The sequence below is a fragment of the Rhinoderma darwinii genome, chromosome 2 (genome assembly GCF_050947455.1).
Source record: "Rhinoderma darwinii isolate aRhiDar2 chromosome 2, aRhiDar2.hap1, whole genome shotgun sequence".
Classification (NCBI taxonomy): domain Eukaryota; kingdom Metazoa; phylum Chordata; class Amphibia; order Anura; family Rhinodermatidae; genus Rhinoderma; species Rhinoderma darwinii.
Window position 1 is genome coordinate 342815552 of NC_134688.1, and position 16163 is coordinate 342831714.

Genomic DNA, 16163 nt, shown 5'->3' on the forward strand with positions numbered 1-16163 from the left:
GCTTGCTAAGTCTTTCTTCCTATTAGTCAAGAAAACTTTCTCGGAATTTATTTGGAACAACAAACGTTATCGGTTAGCATATAAATACATTATAGCAAACTACCGCTTGGGAGGCTTTGGCCTCTCCGATTTAATGTCCTACTATAGGGCTAACCATTTACGTCGGTGGACCATCTTAGCACATCATGACTTGAAAAATATCTATGCTTCTATGGAACGCTCTCTAATGTCAATAGAAGAAAAACAGGCCTTCTGGGGTTTGCGTCCTGCTACTGCAGGCAAATTTTACAATGAATCTTTACTCAAAGGCACCATATTAACTTGGCAAGAGGTGAATAAATCATCTGCGTTGTTATCCTCCCCATCCCCCCTAATGCCACTAAATTTACTGCCATGCCTTCAATGTAACTCTAACTCCTCACCCTCGGCCCCTTGGGATATTCCACATACTCTAACTATATCAGATGTTCAAAAGCTTTCAGGAAATACTGAAATAATGGATCTAATTGTGAAAGCTAATGTTCCTCCAGGGAATTTTTTATTAACACATCATATTCTTAAAGAATGCCAAAAATTAGGGACACCTCATACAATACCTCACACTAATACCTGGCTAGAAGATTTGATGGCGGTGACTCCATACACTACCCCGAAACTATCCCAATTATATCAACAGGTTCTGATGATGCGAATGGACTGCAAACCAAGATATATTGGGAGATGGGAGGAAGAATTGGGGATGCAGCTCACTGAACCTGAACTGCGTTTTGTACTAGCAAATTCACATGGTTTCTCTAGATGTACGAGAATTCAAGAGAACTCCTTTAAACTTACAACAAGGTGGTATAAAACACCGATAATACTTCATGCTATAAATAACTCAGTTTCAGATCAATGTTGGAGGTGTAAAAGGGACATCGGATCATTATCACATATCTGGTGGCATTGCCCCCTTATTCAGCCATATTGGATTCATGTAGGGAAAGTCATAAATACTATATGCTCTCTCAATATCACATTGACTCCAGAATTGGTACTACTATGGAAACCTATAAGTGGCTTTATACCAAAAAAAAATAATCTACCAACGCACATGATAGCTGCAGCAAAACTACTGATTCCAATATTGTGGAAAGACACAGCTCCCCCTACTTTTACACAATGGTTAGATAAAGTATTTGAAATCCAGTGATTCGAAGAAATGGCACACTGGGAATCAAAGACAAGGGGCAAATATTTAGCTACCTGGTCCCCATTGCTAGATTTCCCTGACATCACTAGACTATGATGGTATCCCAAAAGGTAGAAATACAGAATCGACCAAGACCTAGCTACCTAGTGCAGAAGAAGAGTCATAACAAGGTACAAAATACAGATCACAATACCGTATAATGCTTTTACCAACAATTCATATACTCCAACAGAATTGCCTACTGACACACCCAAACTACCTACCCTCCCTTACTTTCCCCTCTCCCCCTTCGCATTTCTATATTTTTTGTTTTTCCCTTGTGTTATGTTATATTGTATTATTTTGTATTACCTGCTTATCCTTATGGATGATTAGCAAGGGCTCTGCGTAGCCAATGTTATAACAATTTGTTATATTCGCTTGTTCAAATTTATATAACAATAAAAACAGATTTGAAACAAACAAACCCCTGGCTATCAGATATCACATACTACTCTGGTACACAGAAGTAGAGACTGTTGACAAATTTACCAAAACCAAGTCCCTGTGGAGTCACTGGTTTCAAAGACTAAAAAAACACAGTGAACACCATCACTAAAATCAAATCAGATGACTTCCTAACAAAAAAATGGCGCCATACTATGACACCTACACAGAATTTTGAAAAAAGCAGACCTCTTTATTCCCAATACCTTTCAAGGTAATTGGTCTGAGGTATTTCTCCAAAACAAACATGATACCATCTCAGACCACACAATTTTACCTTGAGAGAGAGGAGCAATAACATAAGCATTACATCTCTCTTTATTGCCCTGACCAAATCCAGCTAAAGGGACCTACCCTAAGTTATTCCACTTCACATGAAGCACCAATATCCAAGGAGGGCCCAACAACTTAACCAAACAAACCACTTCTGACCAGACATCTCCATTGGAAATTAGATGAACATAATGGAAATGACACAGTGATATGATAGCAATCTCAACATATTACCAATGTAACTATAATGATTTGAGGTACATCTAACTTCAATGTAACAGAATAACATATAAAATATAGTAAAAGAATCTAGATAAAATCTCCATGATTATACAGAGCCAATCAAAATCAAATGAGAGTACAACATTAACATGAAATGTGTGCAAGTATAAAACAAAATTGAAAACTATACCAAAAAATCCCAACTTTTTTACAGTAAACAGGAAAACACAGAATTAATTCACCCAGAAGTGTATACCCCTTTACAAGCCCTTTTTTTACAAAATGTATTGATTCTATAGTACAACACATGATAGCTACACATTGGAAAACGTACAAGGTCTGGATATCCTAAGTCTACACAATTTATCATCACACAAAAGCTCTCAAAATCTGCTTCAGTCCTGGTTCTTTATCTAAACCTATGGCACCACTACAGGCATTGGCTTTAAGCCCCATATACATATGAGTCTCAAACCATTTGTAAAACAGCTCTTGGAATATTAGGTGAGTAAATAATGCTACTTCTATTATATTTTTCAGATAGTGGGTACATGAAGAATTTGGAAAAAAAGATAGCGAGCTATGGGAGACTTACTAGATAAGACTTTTGAAGATAACAACACAAGAATTGTTATCTTCAAATAAAGGCCTCCTCCTCCCCTTCAGCCTTTCCTCTCCATCTCCAAAATTGGTGTCTTTACCAATTCTTTGCGTTACTTATTATAAAAATCAGCAGACAGTAAAGTTCCAATAGCCTAAGACCTCATCATCCAGGAAACCAGTCAGTCCAGAATTCTTAAAAAAATTGTTTCAAATCCCTGCCTATGAGATATCACATACTACTCTGGCACAAGTAAGTAGAGACTGGTGGCAAATGTAATCAAAAAACAAGTCCCTATGGAGTCACTGGCTTCAAAGACTAAAATAACATAATGAACACCATCATGTAAAATAAACTCATATGACTTCCTAACAAGCAAATGGTGCCATACCACGACACCTACATGGAATTTTGAAAAAAAAAATATGTCTCTATTCCCAATACCTTCCTATGGAAAACTTACTAGATAAGACTTTTGAACATAACAACACAAGAATTGTTATCTTCAAATAAAGGCCTCCTCCTCCCCTTCAGCCTTGCCTCTCCATCTCCAAAATTGGTGTCTTTACCAATCTTTTGTGTCACTTATTGTAAATAGCAGCAAATACTAAAGTTCCTATAGCCTAGGACCTCATAATCCGGAAATCCAGTCAGTACAGAATTCTTAAAAAAATAGTTTCAAACCCCTGGCTATCAGATATCACATACTACTCTGATACACAGAAGTAGAGACTGGTGACAAATTTACCAAAACCAAGTCCCTGTGGAGTCACTGGTTTCAAAGACTAAAAAAATACAGTGAACACCATCACTAAAATCAAATCAGATGACTTCCTAACCAGCAAATGGCGCCATACTATGACACCTACACAGAATTTAGAAAAAAGCAGACCTCTTTATTCCCAATACCTTTCAAGGTTATTGGTCTGTGGTATTTCTCCAAAACAAACATGATACCATCTCAGACCACACAATTTTACCTTGAGAGAGAGGAGCAATAACATAAGCATTACATCTCTCTTTATTGCCCTGACCAAATCCAGCTAAAGGGACCTACCCTAAGTTATTCCACTTCACATGAAGCACCAATATCCAAGGAGGGCCCAGCAACTGAACCAAACAAACCACTTCTGACCAGACATCTCCATTGGAAATTAGATGAACATAATGGAAATGACACAGTGATATGATAGCAATCTCACCATATTACCAATGTAACTAGAATGATTTGAGGTACATCTAACTTCAATGTAACAGAATAACATATAAAATATAGTAAAATAATCTAGATAAAATCTCCATGATTATACACAGCCAATCAAAATCAAATGAGAGTACAACATTAACATGAAATGTGTGCAAGTATAAAACAAAATTGAAAACTATACCAAAAAATCCCAACTTTTTTACAGTAAACAGGAAAACACAGAATTAATTCACCCAGAAGTGTATACCCCTTTACAAGCCCCTTTTTTTTACAAAACGTATTGATTCTATAATACAACACATGATAGCTACGCATTGGAAAACGTACAAGGTCTGGATATCCTAAGTCTACACAATTTATCATCACACAAAAGCTCTCAAAATCTGCTTCAGTCCTGGTTCTTTATCTAAACCTATGGCACCACTACAGGCATTGGTTTTAAGTCCAATATACATATGAGTCTCCAACCATTTGTAAAACAGCTCTTGGAATATTAGGTGAGTAAATAATGCTACTTCTATTATATTTGTCAGATAGTGGGTACATGAAGAATTTGGAAAAAAAGATAGCGAGCTATGGGAAACTTACTAGATAAGACTTTTGAACATAACAACACAAGAATTGTTATCTTCAAATAAAGGCCTCCTCCTCCCCTTCAGCCTTTCCTCTCCATCTCCAAAATTGGTGTCTTTACCAATTCTTTGCGTTACTTATTATAAAAATCAGCAGACAGTAAAGTTCCCATAGCCTAAGACCTCATCATCCAGGAAACCAGTCAGTCCAGAATTCTTAAAAAAATAGTTTCAAATCCCTGCCTATGAGATATCACATACTACTCTGGGACAAATAAGTAGAGACTGGTGGCAAATTTAATCAAAAAACAAGTCCCTATGGAGTCACTGGCTTCAAAGACTAAAATAACATAATGAACACCATCATGTAAAATAAACTCATATGACTTCCTAACAAGCAAATGGTGCCATACCACGACACCTACATGGAATTTTGAAAAAAATATGTCTCTATTCCCAATGCCTTCCTATGGGAAACTTACTAGATAAGACGTTTGAACATAACAACACAAGAATTGTTATCTTCCAATAAAGGACTCCTCCTCCTCTTCAGCCTTGCCTCTCCATCTCCAAAATTGGTGTCTTTACCAATCTTTTGTGTCACTTATTGTAAATAGCAGCAAATACTAAAGTTCCTATAGCCTAGGACCTCATAATCTGGAAATCCAGTCAGTACAGAATTCTTAAAAAAATAGTTTCAAACCCCTGGCTATCGGGGCGTGGCCTAGCGCTGATGGTGGAAAGACGTGTTGAGTGAGAGCTCCGACCACGAGAAAGAAATCTCACTTCATCCGTCCAAGGAAATCACCCCCGGTGTTCCAGATACAACATGACATCTCCCTACCACCATATAACACCATTGCTGGGCCCATAGGAGAAAGTCTTACAACTTACCGCATAAGATTGAAACGGCGGCCTACTCCACACGCGGCTGTGGTAGTGGATTTCTGCGGACGCCAGACACTCGGGTCTCTGCAGCCATCCCCTCCTCCCCGGCAGCTGGTCCCGTACACTAGATAAGGACATAGTCCCAGCCTAGCGACAGCACACAGAAACGGGCAGGACTTTTCCGGTGAGTGGGGGAAGGGGACTGTAACCGGCGGCCATCTTACAGAGCGGCTGATTTGATTTACCTTGCTCTATACTACAACACTGTCACAAGCTCTAATACAGTGCATTAGCCTTTATACCATAAATCTCTGTGAGAGATTAATCCTGTAAACTTTGCTATACAGATGCTGGCTTGAATACTTACCTGTTACTGAAACTGCCAGAACATTTGCTTACTCAGACCTTATTACGCCATAATGGTTAAAACGTCAAAATATAAAATCCGAGAAGCAGCGCCTACCCTAAGTCCCATAAAACGCAAGCAGATCTTGATAAATTCTTAAGAAAAAAGATAACAGCTTCACCAGCTAGTAAATCTAAGCAAGCACAGTTACTATCTGATGATAATCCTATGGAGGACGACTCCGATATGGATAGCACAGGCGGTAACTCTGATACTGGGGATGACTCTCGTGTGGTTCCAGCATCAAGAGGCTTTATAAAAAGGACACTATACCAAGCTCTTACGCCACTAGTAAAAGACCTTGCAAATCTGATCTTCGTAGCATGGGCACCAGGGTTGAAACTGTGGAAGATACGCAAAATGCTCTACTGCATTATAATGCAAAAGTCAAATGTGTTCTCGACCATCAACAAGATTGTATTAACGAATCTCTACTACGTATTGAAGACCAGGAAAACCGAAGCCGCAGAAATAACATCAGGCTCAGGGGACTTCCAGAATCAATTCTACACGATAATTTACCTCAACTAGCTCTGGATATCTTTTCTGACCTGTTAAGCCCTGAGGCGGCCAAATCCATCATAATTGAACGTATTCACAGAGCACTACGGGCCAAACCTCGCCCCAATGACCCTCCAAGAGATATAGTGTGCGGTTTGCTAAGTTATACAGATACCGCTGCAATTTTGAAAGCTGCAAGAAATAAGAACACATTGACCTATGGAACCTCTACGATTCAAATATTCCAAGATATTGCTCCTTCAACTCTAGCAAAGAGGAGAGTGCTCAAACCATTATTAGATGCTCTGAGAGAGAAAAAAATGCAATTTAAGTGGCTCTTTCCGTTTGGCATTGCCATATCCAAAGATGGTCACCAAATTATCATTAGAAAACCTGCGGATTTGGCAGCTGCGTGGGAGAAACTGGACATCCCACCCATAGATATCCCGTCGTGGCTTCCGTCTACTATGATGGCCTTACCACCTTTGCCAAGTCCCTCATTTTGGAACCAAACCTCAAAAGCCTCTTCGCCCAAAACCAAGAAAGCCCAAACCTGTGCTAGACAACTGGACACCTGACTGTCTTCACAAAAGCCACCGAATGGATTCCTGACCGACCCGCTTCCGCGCTAAGTTTGTGGGAGAAGTGTGGTGAGTGACTCTCTTCCATACTATTTCACATTAAGTTTATGGTTCTCCTTCTCTGTTTCTCTTCTACATAATGTGATTTGAGTTTATACATGCATTAATATGTAACCTTTTACCATATGTTCTGGTATGTTCTTTCAGTGTAAGGTATACTTGTTGGTATATGACTAACGTGTATTCAGTTCCACAGGATTTCTATGTACCTCACGATTTTCTACTGTGGATAAGGACTAGCTACAATTTTACTATGTATTATTATTCTTGCAAATTGTTGCTGTCCTTAGGGGTGCTGACAACCCCTGTATTATTTTTCTTTTGTTTATATTCTTCTCCACTGATTCCTTCCCTCCCCTCCTTTCCTACCCCTTTTTTCCTATCAAAGTCAATAGGTGATTTCTACCATAAGACTATTGGTTATAGGTGCCGATCTGTTATTTCATTTACAAAGAACTCATGGCGGAACTAAAAATTACTTCATTTAATGTAAGAGGTCTGAACTATCCAAGGAAAAGAAGCCAAATTTTACACCAAATTCTTGTAGATAAAACAAAAATCGCCCTGTTACAAGAAACACATATTAGACATAACAAAATTCCAAATTTAAGGAAAAAAGTTTATTCGAATGTTTACCATAGCACATACTCATCCTCACGTAGAGGAGTAAGTATACTTTTCCATACAAGTGTACCTTTCAAATGGGTTGCTGAAATGGTTGACCCAGAAGGACGCTATTTATTTGTTAAGAGCATCATAGGTAATACCCTTTACACGATTGCAAATTTATATGCACCTAACGCCCAACAAACCCAATGGATAGTTCAGACCTTACAACTGTTCAAACAATTTGCTGAGGGTGTTTTAGTAGTGGGAGGTGACCTTAATGTTCCCATAGACCCACTCTTGGATACCACAGGGAATCCTTCCACTTCATACCGATATACGACTAAATTACGTAAGACTTTAAATGCATTACACCTGTCAGATACTTGGAGACTACTACATCCCTCTGACCGGGACTACACCTATTTCTCTCATATGCACCATAGATACCACAGGTTGGACTATATCTTCATTTTTCAATCCCAAGTTCCTTTTATAATACGTACTGATATAGGAAATATTTTACTCTCAGATCACGCACCGATTCATACTACTCTGACATTAGCAGACATTCCTAAAGGCCAATGGTGTTGGAGGATCAATGATACTCTGTTGGCTGATCCCTCTCACCAATCTTCTATAAAGACACATATACAAAATTACTTTAACACCAATATTACAGCAGATGTCTCACCTGCTATCACTTGGGAAGCACACAAATCAGTTTTAAGGGGGGAGCTTATTTCATTATGTACATATATTAAAAAACAGAAGTCAGAGCTCTTAAATGCTCTCTTCTCACAAATCTCCTCGTTAGAAAACCTTCACAAGCGTACCCAAGCGGAAACCACTAAAGACAAATTATACTCTTTACGTAATAAAGTTAAAGATCTACTGAACATTAAATCAGCCAGACTGTTACAAATATCGAAGTTTACATTTTATGCACATGGGGACAAAGGCAACAAGACGATGTCCGCTCTCCTTAAAACTTATCAAGATAAAGCATTCATTCACCGTATTGCACAAAAGCCAGGGAATTTTGTTACGGATACAACCTCCATTGCCACGGCATTCCAGAAATTTTATATGAACCTGTATAATCTTACAGATTCTACAGTAGCTGACACATCATCTACACCCACCAAACATGCTATACATTCATTTTTAGACTCCATTGACATTCCACGCATATCAGATGATAATGCCCAAGAACTGCTGGCACCTTTTTTCCCTGCAGAGCTGCTAAAAGTCCTTCATTCTATCCCGTCAGGTAAAAGCCCGGGCCCAGATGGTTACACCATAAACTACTATAAACAATTTAAAGAGTTATTAATAGCACCATTTACTTCTCTCTGTAACTCACTTCTCACTGGCTCGAAACTTCCTGGTCAAGCCCTAGAAGCACATATTACTCTTATCCCTAAAGAGGGTAAGGATGCCTCACAATGTGGAAGCTATAGACCAATATCGCTCCTTAATACTGATATAAAATGGTGGGCTAAAGCTCTGGCAGCTCGTCTCAGTCCCATGTTATCTAGCATTATTGGACCTGAACAGACCGGATTTGTCAAGGGAAGACAAGGATCAGATAACTCCTCAAGGGATTTAAGGTTGGTACAATACGCTTTAAAATCTCGAACACCCTTAGTCCTGCTCAGTACAGATGCAGAAAAGGCGTTTGATAGGGTGGATTGGCCTTATATGATCGCTTCCCTGGAGAAATTTGGGATACCTCTTGCTTTTATACAAGCAAATCTTTCCCTATATAGTAACCCTAGTGCAAAGGTGAGAGTTAATGGGGTGCTGTCAAATTCCTTTACCATCACTAATGGTACAAGACAAGGATGTCCTCTATCGCCGACACTATTCATGTTAGTCATGGAGACGCTGATCCAGAAAATTCGACAGGATCCTATTATTCATGGCTTGTCAATAGGCTCATTCACACACAAAACGGCAGCATTTGCAGATGACCTGCTGATACTCACTACTAACCCTGAGAGATCACTCCCACAGATCACAGATATCTTCTCAAAATTTGGAGAAATTTCTAATTTTAAAATAAACTTTAGTAAGTCAGAAGCCCTCAACATTTCGGTACCGCAAGATATTATTCTTCGCTTAAAAAAGAGTTCCCCCTACCTGTGGCCAGAAATGTCTATTAAATACTTAGGCATCCGCATTCCTAAAAACCCCTCTCTACTTTATAAACTTAATTATCTAAATTTGCTAGCTGACATTAAAACTTACTTACATTCCTTACACGTTCCCTTGATGTCATGGATGGGCAGGAGAAATCTTCTCAAAACATATATTGTCCCTAAACTCTTATATGTTCTTCAAACTGTACCTATCTGGCTTCCTAAGTCTTTCTTCCTATTAGTCAAGAAAACTTTCTCGGAATTTATTTGGAACAACAAACGTCCTAGGTCAGCATATAAATACATTATAGCAAACTCCCGCTTGGGAGGCTTTGGCCTCTCCGATTTAATGTCCTACTATAGGGCTAACCATTTACGTCGGTGGACCATCTTAGCACATCATGACTTGAAAAATATCTATGCTTCTATGGAACGCTCTCTAATGTCAATAGAAGAAAAACAGGCCTTCTGGGGTTTGCGTCCTGCTACTGCAGGCAAATTTTACAATGAATCTTTACTCAAAGGCACCATATTAACTTGGCAAGAGGTGAATAAATCATCTGCGTTGTTATCCTCCCCATCCCCCCCAATGCCACTAAATTTACTGCCATGCCTTCAATGTAACTCTAACTCCTCACCCTCGGCCCCTTGGGATATTCCACATACTCTAACTATATCAGATGTTCAAAAGCTTTCAGGAAATACTGAAATAATGGATCTAATTGTGAAAGCTAATGTTCCTCCAGGGAATTTTTTATTAACACATCATATTCTTAAAGAATGCCAAAAATTAGGGACACCTCATACAATACCTCACACTAATACCTGGCTAGAAGATTTGATGGCGGTGACTCCATACACTACACCGAAACTATCCCAATTATATCAACAGGTTCTGATGATGCGAATGGACTGCAAACCAAGATATATTGGGAGATGGGAGGAAGAATTGGGGATGCAGCTCACTGAACCTGAACTGCGTTTTGCACTAGCAAATTCACATGGTTTCTCTAGATGTACGAGAATTCAAGAGAACTCCTTTAAACTTACAACAAGGTGGTATAAAACACCGATAATACTTCATGCTATAAATAACTCCGTTTCAGATCAATGTTGGAGGTGTAAAAGGGACATCGGATCATTATCACATATCTGGTGGCATTGCCCCCTTATTCAGCTATATTGGATTCATGTAGGGAAAGCCATAAATACTATATGCTCTCTCAATATCACATTGACTCCAGAATTGGTACTACTATGGAAACCTATAAGTGGCTTTATACCAAAAAAAAATAATCTACCAACGCACATGATAGCTGCAGCAAAACTACTGATTCCAATATTGTGGAAAGACACAGTTCCCCCTACTTTTACACAATGGTTAGATAAAGTATTTGAAATCCAGTGATTCGAAGAAATGGCACACTGGGAATCAAAGACAAGGGGCAAATATTTAGCTACCTGGTCCCCATTGCTAGATTTCCCTGACATCACTAGACTATGATGGTATCCCAAAAGTTAGAAATACAGAATCAACCAAGACCTAGCTACCTAGTGCAGAAGAAGAGTCATAACAAGGTACAAAATACAGATCACAATACCGTATAATGCTTTTACCAACAATTCATATACTCCAACAGAATTGCCTACTGACACACCCAAACTACCTACCCTCCCTTACTTTCCCCTCTCCCCCTTCGCATTTCTATATTTTTTGTTTTTCCCTTGTGTTATGTTATATTGTATTATTTTGTATTACCTGCTTATCCTTATGGATGATTAGCAAGGGCTCTGCGTAGCCAATGTTATAACAATTTGTTATATTCGCTTGTTCAAATTTATATAACAATAAAAACAGATTTGAAACAAACAAACCCCTGGCTATCAGATATCACATACTACTCTGGTACACAGAAGTAGAGACTGGTGACAAATTTACCAAAACCAAGTCCCTGTGGAGTCACTGGTTTTAAAGACTAAAAAACACAGTGAACACCATCACTAAAATCAAATCAGATGACTTCCTAACCAGCAAATGGCGCCATACCATGACACCTACACAGAATTTTGAAAAAAGCAGACCTCTTTATTCCCAATACCTTTCAAGGTTATTGGTCTGTGGTATTTCTCCAAAACAAACCTGATACCATCTCAGACCACACAATTTTACCTTGAGAGAGAGGAGTAATAACATAAGCATTACATCTCTCTTTATTGCCCTGACCAAATCCAGCTAAAGGGACCTACCCTAAGTTATTCCACTTCACATGAAGCACCAATATCCAAGGAGGGCCCAGCAACTGAACCAAACAAACCACTTCTGACCAGACATCTCCATTGGAAATTAGATGAACATAATGGAAATGACACAGTGATATGATAGCAATCTCACCATATTACCAATGTAACTATAATGATTTGAGGTACATCTAACTTCAATGTAACAGAATAACATATAAAATATAGTAAAAGAATCTAGATAAAATCTCCATGATTATACACAGCCAATCAAAATCAAATGAGAGTACAACATTAACATGAAATGTGTGCAAGTATAAAACAAAATTGAAAACTATACCAAAAAATCCCAACTTTTTTACAGTAAACAGGAAAACACAGAATTAATTCACCCAGAAGTGTATACCCCTTTACAAGCCCCTTTTCTTACAAAACGTATTGATTTTATAGTACAATACATGATAGCTACGCATTGGAAAACGTACAAGGTCTGGATATCCTAAGTCTACACAATTTATCATCACACAAAAGCTCTCAAAATCTGCTTCAGTCCTGGTTCTTTATCTAAACCTATGGCACCACTACAGGCATTGGCTTTAAGCCCAATATACATATGAGTCTCCAACCATTTGTAAAACAGCTCTTGGAATATTAGGTGAGTAAATAATGCTACTTCTATTATATTTGTCAGATAGTGGGTACATGAAGAATTTTGAAAAAAAGATAGCGAGCTATGGGAAACTTACTAGATAAAACTTTTGAACATAACAACAAAAGAATTGTTATCTTCAAATAAAGGCCTCCTCCTCCCCTTCAGCCTTTCCTCTCCATCTCCAAAATTGGTGTCTTTACCAATTCTTTGCGTTACTTATTATAAAAATCAGCAGACAGTAAAGTTCCCATAGCCTAAGACCTCATCATCCAGGAAACCAGTCAGTCCAGAATTCTTAAAAAAATAGTTTCAAATCCCTGCCTATGAGATATCACATACTACTCTGGGACAAATAAGTAGAGACTGGTGGCAAATTTAATCAAAAAACAAGTCCCTATGGAGTCACTGGCTTCAAAGACTAAAATAACATAATGAACACCATCATGTAAAATAAACTCATATGACTTCCTAACATGCAAATGGTGCCATACCACGACACCTACATGGAATTTTGAAAAAAAATATGTCTCTATTCCCAATGCCTTCCTATGGGAAACTTACTAGATAAGACGTTTGAACATAACAACACAAGAATTGTTATCTTCCAATAAAGGCCTCCTCCTCCTCTTCAGCCTTGCCTCTACATCTCCAAAATTGGTGTCTTTACCAATCTTTTGTGTCACTTATTGTAAATAGCAGCAAATACTAAAGTTCCTATAGCCTAGGACCTCATAATCTGGAAATCCAGTCTGTACAGAATTCTTAAAAAAATAGTTTCAAACCCCTGGCTATCGGGGCGTGGCCTAGCGCTGATGGTGGAAAGACGTGTTGAGTGAGAGCTCCGACCACGAGAAAGAAATCTCACTTCATCCGTCCAAGGAAATCACCCCAGGTGTTCCAGATACAACATGACATCTCCCTACCACCATATAACACCATTGCTGGGCCCATAGGAGAAAGTCTTACAACTTACCGCATAAGATTGAAACGGCGGCCTACTCCACACGCGGCTGTGGTAGTGGATTTCTGCGGACGCCAGACACTCGGGTCTCTGCAGCCATCCCCTCCTCCCCGGCAGCTGGTCCCGTACAACCGGAGGTACACTAGATAAGGACATAGTCCCAGCCTAGCGACAGCACACAGAAACGGGCCGGCACGCATTGCAGGACTTTTCCGGTGAGTGGGGGAAGGGGACTGTAACCGGCGGCCATCTTACAGAGCGGCTGATTTGATTTACCTTGCTCTATACTACAACACTGTCACAAGCTCTAATACAGTGCATTAGCCTTTATACCATAAATCTCTGTGAGAGATTAATCCTCTAAACTTCGCTATACAGATGCTGGCTTGAATACTTACCTGTTACTGAAACTGCCATAACATTTGCTTACTCAGACCTTATTACGCCATAATGGTTAAAACGTCAAAAGATAAAATCCGAGAAGCAGCGCCTACCCCTAAGTCCCATAAAACGCAAGCAGATCTTGATAAATTCTTAAGAAAAAAGTTAACAGCTTCACCAGCTAGTAAATCTAAGCAAGCACAGTTACTATCTGATGATAATCCTATGGAGGACGACTCCGATATGGATAGCACAGGCGGTAACTCTGATACTGGGGATGACTCTCGTGTGGTTCCAGCATCAAGAGGCTTTATAAAAAGGACACTATACCAAGCTCTTACGCCACTAGTAAAAGACCTTGCAGATATCAAATCTGATCTTCGTAGCATGGGCACCAGGGTTGAAACTGTGGAAGATACGCAAAATGCTCTACTGCATTATAATGCAAAAGTCAAATGTGTTCTCGACCATCAACAAGATTGTATTAACGAATCTCTACTACGTATTGAAGACCAGGAAAACCGAAGCCGCAGAAATAACATCAGGCTCAGGGGACTTCCAGAATCAATTCTACACGATAATTTACCTCAACTAGCTCTGGATATCTTTTCTGACCTGTTAAGCCCTGAGGCGGCCAAATCCATCATAATTGAACGTATTCACAGAGCACTACGGGCCAAACCTCGCCCCAATGACCCTCCAAGAGATATAGTGTGCGGTTTGCTAAGTTATACAGATACCGCTGCAATTTTGAAAGCTGCAAGAAATAAGAACACATTGACCTATGGAACCTCTACGATTCAAATATTCCAAGATATTGCTCCTTCAACTCTAGCAAAGAGGAGAGTGCTCAAACCATTATTAGATGCTCTGAGAGAGAAAAAAATGCAATTTAAGTGGCTCTTTCCGTTTGGCATTGCCATATCCAAAGATGGTCACCAAATTATCATTAGAAAACCTGCGGATTTGGTAGCTGCGTGGGAGAAACTGGACATCCCACCCATAGATATCCTGTCGTGGCTTCCGTCTACTATCATGGCCTTACCACCTTTGCCAAGTCCCTCATTTTGGAACCAAACCTCAAAAGCCTCTTCGCCCAAAACCAAGAAAGCCCAAACCCGTGCTAGACAACTGGACACCTGACTGTCTTCACAAAAGCCACCGAATGGATTCCTGACCGACCCGCTTCCCCGCTAAGTTTGTGGGAGAAGTGTGGTGAGTGACTCTCTTCCATACTATTTCACATTATTATTCTTGCAAATTGTTGCTGTCCTTAGGGGTGCTGACAACCCCTGTATTATTTTTCTTTTGTTTATATTCTTCTCCACTGATTCCTTCCCTCCCCTCCTTTCCTACCCCTTTTTTCCTATCAAAGTCAATAGGTGATTTCTACCATAAGACTATTGGTTATAGGTGCCGATCTGTTATTTCATTTACAAAGAACTCATGGCGGAACTAAAAATTACTTCATTTAATGTAAGAGGTCTGAACTATCCAAGGAAAAGAAGCCAAATTTTACACCAAATTCTTGTAGATAAAACAAAAATCGCCCTGTTACAAGAAACACATATTAGACATAACAAAATTCCAAATTTAAGGAAAAATGTTTTTTCGAATGTTTACCATAGCACCTACTCATCCTCACGTAGAGGAGTAAGTATACTTTTCCATACAAGTGTACCTTTCAAATGGGTTGCTGAAATGGTTGACCCAGAAGGACGCTATTTATTTGTTAAGAGCATCATAGGTAATACCCTTTACACAATTGCAAATTTATATGCACCTAACTCCCAACAAACCCAGTGGATAGTTCAGACCTTACAACTGTTCAAACAATTTGCTGAGGGTGTTTTAGTAGTGGGAGGTGACCTTAATGTTCCCATAGACCCACTCTTGGATACCACAGGGAATCCTTCCACTTCATACCGATATACGACTAAATTACGTAAGACTTTAAATGCATTACACCTGTCAGATACTTGGAGACTACTACATCCCTCTGACCGGGACTACACCTATTTCTCTCATACGCACCATAGATACCACAGGTTGGACTATATCTTCATTTCTCAATCCCAAGTTCCTTTTATAATACGTACTGATATAGGAAATATTTTACTCTCAGATCACGCACCGATTCATACTACTCTGACATTAGCAGACATTCCTAAAGGCCAATGGTGTTGGAGGAT